The sequence below is a fragment of the Hesperophylax consimilis genome, chromosome 17 (genome assembly GCF_061612785.1).
Source record: "Hesperophylax consimilis isolate HC1 chromosome 17, BYU_Hcon_1.0, whole genome shotgun sequence".
Lineage (NCBI taxonomy): Eukaryota > Metazoa > Arthropoda > Insecta > Trichoptera > Limnephilidae > Hesperophylax > Hesperophylax consimilis.
In genome coordinates this window covers 3260147-3269511 of record NC_142852.1, presented here as the reverse complement: position 1 = coordinate 3269511, position 9365 = coordinate 3260147, and the positions used below count along the sequence as shown (strand labels likewise).

At 33.8% G+C, this 9365-nt stretch overlaps 1 long non-coding RNA gene across 1 annotated transcript; it reads right to left on the bottom strand.

Annotated features, from left to right (window-relative positions):
• Positions 1–3721: 3721 nt before the first annotated feature.
• LOC149415784 (uncharacterized) lies at positions 3722–6099 on the bottom strand. The gene is made up of 3 exons (XR_016303643.1): positions 5514–6099; positions 4876–5085; positions 3722–4338 (listed from the first exon to the last, which is right to left on the bottom strand). It is a non-coding gene; the product is annotated as an uncharacterized LOC149415784 (long non-coding RNA).
• Between the last annotated feature and the right edge of the window lie 3266 nt (positions 6100–9365).

Genomic DNA, 9365 nt, shown 5'->3' with positions numbered 1-9365 from the left:
GTGAGGGCACCAGTATATGCTCGATCATTTGTATAAATCCAAATTTTAACATTTTTTTTAAACTCTTTCTGTGTTTGACTCAGTTTAATATTTTCTGGGAGCATGTTGAATATTTTTGTGGCAAAGTATCTAAAGCTACTTTTACCGAAGGTGTAAGAAAGTGCTGGAACTTGCAATATGTCTTTGTTCGAATTACGCGTAAATCTTAAGTTAGTTTTTTTTCGTAAAGCACGTGTTTGTTTTTAAAGAGATGCACGAGGATAGTTTTTACATAGATCTGTCGAACATCAAATACCCTCATTATGTTGAAAATTAAGTTACTGTTTGCAGTTTGAGGATAATTTTCATAATTTTTTTCTGCGCCTTTTCAACAGGATCTAGAGCTGATGAAGTACCCCCTCCCCATGCAATGATACCATACTCAATGATAGATTAGGTTATTGCAAAATAAATCGTTTTTAGAATTTGTAAGTTAAGGAAGTTCCTTACGGATCTGAAGAAATGTATTGTTTTCCTAATTTTATTTGCAATGATCTGAGTATGTATATTCCATTTGAGGTACGGGTCAATGGTGAGGCCGAGGTACTTCATCTGTGGAGTGCGCTCTATACAGGGGCACTCGCAGATGTGTGACATCTGCCCTTAAGATGGACACTGTAATGTTGTCCGAAACGTTGGCTAAAGAAAAAGTAAGCGCAACACGGCATAACACCCTAAAAACAAATAACAAAAATACTTTTGGCCGCGAAAATCATAAATAATATTTAGTTTTTTATCTACTTTTTTGTGACAAATATATAATGATATCCTCACTGGGATCTCCCGTGGATTTCATTTAAATATGGTTAAAATTTAGTTGGATAGATAATATTAATTAATCTAATTATGAATACGTTTTTTTCCGAAATAATTATGGATATATTACATGGTGATTGAGGTGTTTTTGCATAAAAACGGCGTTATACAAATCATCTAATTATTATTATTATGGTGTTTTTATGTTCAGTTGAGTGGTATCAGTTTCAGTCTGCATTTATCTATTTCTGATCTCCCTATGTTTTGTTTGCAGCTTTTTATTTGATATTTAAATGTTAAAATATTGTTGTGAGTTTTAAATGTGCGATTTTACTGTTAAGTTTAGTAACATAGTATAGGAAGGTTTTTTGCCTAAATGTTGTATGTTGTAGTTGCTTGTTGGATATGTTTTGGACCTTGAGATTTGGTGGTTTATATACATGTGTTTGTTGTTATTTCTCGTGTTTTGTATTTATGAATGTAAGGGAGTATTGTTTTAGAAAAGAGTTGTTTAAGTGACATGATATTAAGTATGTTAAGGATTTTGTCAGTGCTAGTTCTTACAGGTAATTTCAGAAAAGTACAAGACAAGTATTCAATCCTCAAATAATTATTCAATCTTCATATGTCCCATATTTATAGAATTACCCGTGAAAAATTTCACAACTATTTTTCGACAAAAAATGCATAATAACATCCAAAACTCATACAGTATTGCATTGTTACAAGACAACGTGAAGAAGATATTTTTATCGCGGCAAGGAAAAGGTTATTGAGAGGAAAAAATGCTCATATTGGTCAGCAAGTTTAAGAAAACAATTTTCCAATTATCCAAGAGCATCTTTGGTTGTAATTAATACAGGTGTATGCTTAAGTACTACTAAATTAACGTTGAAATTTGATGAATTGTTCAAATTCTATGAAATATCCCGTCCTTAGATTAGGGGTGGTGATCCTGCAGCCCGCGAGAACTTTCTGCACAAAACGCGAGAACGGTTTTCTTTCACAGTTTTTCACATATGATTATTTTAGCCCCTGGACTCAAGACGAACAATTCTGTTGTTAAAAATAATTTAATATAATCTTTTCTTTAGTTTTCAAGGAAAACAAATCAAATATTTTTCCTTGCGATAAAAAATAGGAAAAATTCTATGGAAACAAAAACGATTTTAACCACTCATGAATGATATTATCTTTGAATACTGAAGACTCACTATTATCACGTCAGATCTAAGATTCGATATATGTTTCAAGCAAGCATATCTTGTAAATGCGTCCGCTTGTGTCTTTTCAAATTTTGCTTTTCAGAACAAGAAGAGTTGAAATTGGAACAAGAAAAAGGTTTTTCTCCATTGTGACTGTCCGCATGTGACTGTCCGCATGTGGCTCGTCAAATGTTACTTTTGAGAACAAAAAAAATTGCAGTCGGAACATAAAGGTTTTTTTCCACTGGGAGTTTGCATGTGTCTTGTCAAATTTTGCTTTTCAGAACACGAATAGTTGCAATCGGAACAAGAAAAATGTTCTTCTCCACTGTGAGTCAGCATGTTTACCATGTCAAATGTCCCCTTTCAGTACATGAATAACTGCAACAGGAATATTAAAAAGGTTTTTCTTCACTGTGAGTCCGAATGTGTCTCGTCAAATGTTGCTTTTGCGAACAAGAAAAATTGCAGTCGGAACATGAAAAAGGTTTTTCTCCACTGTGGATAAGCATGTGTCTCCTTAGAGATCCCTTTTGAGAACATGAATAATTGCAGACGGAACATGAAAAAGGTTTTTCTCCACTGTGGGTCAGCATGTGACTTGTCAAAGCTCTCTTTCGATAACATGAATAGCTGCACTCGGAACATGAAAAAAGTTTTTCTGCACAGTGAGACACCATGTGAGTCGTCAAATATGCCTTTCGTGAACATGAATAGTTGCAGTGTGAACCTGAAAAAGGTTTTGCTCCACTGTGAATAAGCATGTGTCTCCTTAGAGATCCCTTTTTAGAACATGAATAATTGCAGACGGAACATGAAAAAGGTTTTTCTCCACTGTGGGTCAGCATGTGACTTGTCAAAGCTCTCTTTCGATAACATGAATAGTTGCACTCGGAACATGAAAAAGGTTTTTCTCCACTGTGGATAAGCATGTGTCTCCTTAAAGATCCCTTTTGTGAACATGAATAATTGCAGACGGAACATGGAAAAGGTTTTTCTCCACTGTGGATAAGCATGTGTCTCCTTAAAGATCCCTTTTGAGAACACGAATAATTGCAGACGGAACATGAAAAAGGTTTTTCTCCACTGTGGAAAAGCATGTGTCCCCTTAAAGATCCTTTTTGAGAACATGAATAATTGCAGACGGAACATGAAAAAGGTTTTTCTCCACTGTGCTTAAGCATGTGTCCCCTTAAAGATCCCTTTTGAGAACATGAATAATTGCAGACGGAACATGAAAAAGGTTTTTCTCCACTGTGGGTCAGCATGTGACTTGTCAAAGCTCTCTTTCGATAACGTGAATAGTTGGACTCGGAACACGAAAAAAGTTTTTCTGCACAGTGAGACACCATGTGAGTCGTCAAATATGCCTTTCGTGAACATGAATAGTTGCAGTGTGAACATGAAAAAGGTTTTTCTCCACTGTGGATAAGCATGTGTCTCCTTAGAGATCCCTTTTGAGAACATGAATAATTGCAGACGGAACATGAAAAAGGTTTTTCTCCACTGTGGATAAGCATGTGTCTCCTTAAAGATCCCCTTTGATAACATGAATAATTGCAGACGGAACATGAAAAAGGTTTTTCTCCACTGTGGATAAGCATGTGTCTCCTTAAAGATCCCTTTTGAGAACATGAATAATTGCAGACGTAACATGAAAAAGGTTTTTCTCCACTGTGGATAAGCATGTGTCTTATCAAATTACTCTTATAAATATATGAATAGTTGCACTGGGAACATGAAAAAGGTTTTTCTCCACTATGGGTCAGCATGTGACTTGTCAAAGCTCTCTTTCGATAACATGAATAGTTGCACTCGGAACATGAAAAAGGTTTTTCTTTATTGTGGGTCATCATGTGACTACTAAAATGTCCCTTTTGAGAACATGAATAATTGCAGACGGAACATGAAAAAGATTTTTCTCCACTGTGGAAAAGCATGTGTCCCCTTAAAGATCCCTTTTGAGAACATGAATAATTGCAGACGGAACATGAAAAAGGTTTTTCTCCACTATGGATAAGCATGTGTCTCCTTAAAGATCCCTTTTGAGAACATGAATATTTGCACTCGGAACATGAAAAAGGTTTTTCTCCACTGTTTATACGCATGTGATTCGCCAAATGATCCTTACAAATACACGAATAACTGCAGTCGGAACATGAAAAAGTTTTTTCACCACTGTTTATACGCATGTGTCTCGTCAAATGAAAACGTTTTAGGCATTCCTTTTTAACATCCGACAGCTCTACGTCAATTTCCGTATAAGGAATTCCCCCTCCGTCTTCTTCTCGGGGTCCTGGTTCTATCTTGAAGCTAACAGTCTCCACTTCAATGCTACCTACAAAAACCAAACAACACATTGATAATATATGCCCAGATGTAGAGCATTTTACATTTAAAATTACAGTAGTCTTTCTCCGATAGAATACTTCAAAAAACTTTTTTTTAAGTACCTACATAAATGTTTAATTAAGAAATGCACGAATGAAGATATCGCTGATTAACCACGTAGACACGGGTATTTAAATAACTGGCTTTAACGTTAATTTAGGAAATCACCAAATGTCCGCCATATAAGCGATGCTTCAAGGAGGAAATACTATTTACTCTTGAGCATTCCGTACAGAGTTTTTAAGTAAAGTTTTTGTCAAATAATTAAAATTATTTTTAGTGCAACTTATATTATATCCCAAAATAAGACTGAAAAAAAGTGTTGCTGTGGTTTGGTCGTTTACTGTAAATGCCATAATAAGGTCAATACAAAAGTACGGACGTTGGGAACACTTCATGATTCAGTAATAATTCAAAACGGACATGGAGTCAGAAACATTAAAAGTTTACATTCTAAAATGTTTACATTTGAAATGTCACTTACTGGCTTTCCGAGTACTCTCCGCATACTGCAAACATTCCTTCTTCACATCTGGGAGATCAAAGTCCATATCCACATATGGCGTTTTACCTCCACATTCTTCCTGTGGCCCTGGTTCCATCTTGATGGAAACATTATCTGGATTTAATAGATCCATGGCAAGACTGTAGTAGGGTTTTAGAATAGGTTCAATCCAATTAAATATACCTGAAACTGCATATCGTATCAACAACGCAACTTTAATTTCGATGAGATTTGAATGTTAGTGGATTGGAATAGTCTGTAAAAACAATGAAGTTTATGCAAAACAAATATTTGAGAACAGGAATATAATGTTGATTTAATAGGCCCTTAAGTTAAGACAATCAAAAACGGTTGACAGAATTGTCATCAATATTTAGACTACAGTAATCTGACTCTATATCAGAGGTATCCTACATAAACCGTTTGGTGGGCCAGAAAATATACAGGTTGGAATTGATAAATAAATTCCTATTGCGACAATTGTCAATATGCTTTCAAGCGTTGAGTTGATGAACTAAAATTGATAAGTATTCACTAACTTGAAAAAGTTAAGCAGCGCAGTTCTGCATTTGAGTCTGCAAAATACGCGAGTAGAAAATATCAGTATTAGAACTTACCAAAAACTATCAAAGCATCGGATAATATATTTAGCTGCGTGTTTTGATCAATGTAAGGGATGTTATGTAGAATTAGAGTTTGTGAAGAGGATGAAACGATTGGCAGGTGACGCACGGATACATAAACCACTCACGACGCAATAACTCAGTCAAGCTGACAGGACCACAAGAGAACGCGCATAGAACGGGAGTGTCATTAATAAACCACTCTCTAGATCGATATCTTCAGGCTTTTTGTATTCAAAAAGTTTATACAGTACTTAACGACAGATATACAAGCAGTACTTGACGTACGGAGCGGAGCAGTAGACAAGGCAGAAAAACTCAAGGCCATTTAAAATAAGTGCAACCATAGACAATATAAGTGCTCGATTCATTATTTAGCTTAAAAAACTATTTTAAAAATAAAAATGTTCTTGAAGCAGAAAAATATCGAAATGTTTTCTGAGGGCAAGGTTCATCTGACTAAGAAAATTAACTCTTACAGTTTATTTCCTTAAGATGAAACTTGTTAATCTGAGAAGAAAAAACCCAAAATCTTAAGAAAAATGAATAAATGAAAAAACAAAGAACACTGAAGAACATTTGCAAAACATGATTAAAAGCCCGTTTGTAATAGGAATAAGCGGTAATAATAAGCCGTAAAGCCTTAGGCCGTAGAAGTTGGAATATAGGAAACCTGTGTTTCTGTTTATAAGAGATGGCAATAATCTCTTATTTTTTTCCATAACCGAAAAGATGGTCCAACTTTATCTTTTACGGTTACGGATTACAGAAAGCTGAGATATAAACCGAGATTTATGTATTTTCGATCGATACTCTATGGTATCTACTATTTGACAAGAGTGGTTTTTTATGTATTTGACAATCGAACAATAATATTTGTGTTGTAGAAGTCCTAACAATTTATAGAAATTGGTCTGCGACATTCTTGTATATTTCTTAAATTGATCGTTGTCTACTGTCGCCATGTCTTTAAACAAATTATGTAAATGTCCTGTTTTCTTCCTTTTATGGTTAATGGGACGCACACTCCAACGTCGTTTTTTCCTTATATTTTTCGTCAACTGTGTGTCTCCTATTGCAGCGTATGCTAGCCCCAGAATTGAAAAAAACATTCCACATGCAACAATATCTGATGAATCCATCGTTTCAATATTTATTTATATAAAACAATATTACTTTTATAAGATGGAGGAAGAATATACTCTCGGTTGACAGTTGACGTAGACAAATGACAGCGGCATAGTCACTTCTATGGATGTATTCTATTCTATTCCTATTTCAATTATAAACCACGATCTAAAATATTACGGATAACGGATTACGGCACCGGCCTATTCTTACCGCTTATTCCTATTATAAACGGGCCTTTAGAATCACACTAGCCCCACGCAACGCAAACTGACGTTCCCCGATGCGACGCGAATCTGCTGGCGCAGATCGGCATGTACCCATGTGGAAGGTGGAGAGGGTATGGTCACGCCTCCTACGAGATTATTTTACATCTTTGTGGTTTATCTAACCTATTTATCTAATCTTAAGTTGTGTTTCACTATATCTGTGGTCGTTTGTTTTGACAGTTAATTTGAAATGTTCACTCTACCAGCATCTATCGGTTTTTTCGCTCGATAATTAAAAATGGGTGACGAACAGTTCGATGAAACTGTTAGACAGCATGACGTGATATACAACATTAAATTAAAATAATACAAAGATTCTGTTGTACGCAGTGCGGCTTGGGGGATATTTCAGCCATTCATTGCAAGACCGGTTAATCACGTTTTTAACAACTGAATAATTTGTTTTATATGCAACGGTTGCAATCGTATTTATTTCTAGATTAGTATATCTATTTATATTGTAGCTATACATGTATAATTAACAACTAGGCAACTAATTTTAGACATATTTGCTAGTTATTAACTTGTAATATTTATTAGCTTTAGAAAAAGGTCTTGCCTTCATACTTTGATTTACTTTACCATATTATTTTCTAATTACCTTATGAGTAAATTATATTTAAATAATTATAATAATAATAATTACAACTGATACTGTGTCTCTTTCTCTCTCAAGTATTTGTTTATATATATATGTGTATTATTCTGTATTTGTTAGTATTTTTATAATAGTCCTGATGATGGTACGGAGGTACCGAAACCGGTAGACGTTAAAAATTTCAATAAAGTGACTTTAAACAAAGTGTTTTCCCTTTTTATTATTTAAATTATATTTAGCTATTTTATCCATGTACATGTTACACTTATATACATATACTGTCAACTTACTATGTAAAAGCCCGATAGGGCGTTAATAAATAATTAAATGTCATGATCTTTGTAGCTGGAGATTACTATACTTAAAGGTTTTAGTGCAATTCTGACAGATTGTAGAGTTTTCAAAGTAGGTAGTGAGTACTTTTAGAGCAAAGTTGGTGTTATTTTGTAAAATATAATTATTTAGTTAAAGTAGTAGTTCAAATATTTTCAATTGCAATTGACATATTTATTTATTTAATTAATTACGCCTATTAAGGCTTTTACATGCATACCTATACATATAACAATATATAAGAAATTATACTCGTAAATAGTGCAGGAAATGACTGTTTAAAACACATATACTCAAATAATAAATTGTTGAATTTGATCCACACAGTATGTAGGTACAAAATATAAATTTAAAATATCCAAAATAATTTTTTGTTTCAGCCTACAGAATACTGTTTACGTGCAAAATACTGTATTACTGTCAATTTCAATAGCTTTATCAAAATATTCCCCCACTTGATGAAAAAAACTTCATTTCTTTATATATAAGGTATGCTTATATAAAGAAATTGATGTACTAAATATATCAACAATATCGGAGTATTTGTTTCCTAGCTGTTGAATCCGTCGCATAGATTGGTGATATTGGGACGTTGATATAGAATTGCTACAATAATACGGTAGGTACTGTCTTGTAACGGACCTGCTTGGAGTATGAAAAGAGATTACATGTAATAAATCAGGGGTATCAAACATTGAATTAATGATTTTATACAAACAGGTTAAATCGGAAATTATTCTACGATCAGATAATTTTGAATCAATAAACAAAGTACGTTATCGTAATTTAGGTTTTATCTAGGAACGCCCATTTTAAAATTTACACATCTTAAAATTTTTATTTTGGATCTTTCAATCGCATGTGAATGAACCTAATAATTTGGGGATCAAACCGTGGAATTGTATTCTACATGACTCCTTACTGGTGACATATATAATGTTTTTACAGTATTGACATTATTGAAATCACTAGATATGATGAAATGATAAAATTTATGCAACCTCAAAAAAAGAAAAAATATATTTAAAAATAATTCTAGACATAGGTAAACATCTACGGGTTACAAAGAAATTAAAAAAATTGATTAAAAAACGAAAGTATCTTTACCGATAGTGTAATAGTCTAAGTAACACTAAATTTTATCTGTTAATTTTTCTACAACATTTGTAAATGATATACAAAACATAAGACACAATTGTATGGTTTTAGATATTTTCATTTTGGGAATGTTGCCTCCCCATACTTATCTGCCACGGTACTGACCCATCCTGCCTCTTTTCCCTCACATGATAAGCACGTTAGAGTTTGGTTTCTCCTGATTCCATCCAATGGAATTAGAGTATTTTGCGGTTCTATGGATGCATCCTGGCTAAGTCCTCCATCACAACACAAGCAAATTTTTTAGCTTACTGTGGTGGTAGTGGGAGATTTTCAAATATTATCAGGTTATTCGTAAACCGGGAATGTTTGTCTTTCTTTTAAAAAAAAAATACTGTTCGTTGCTAAGCTCGAACGTGG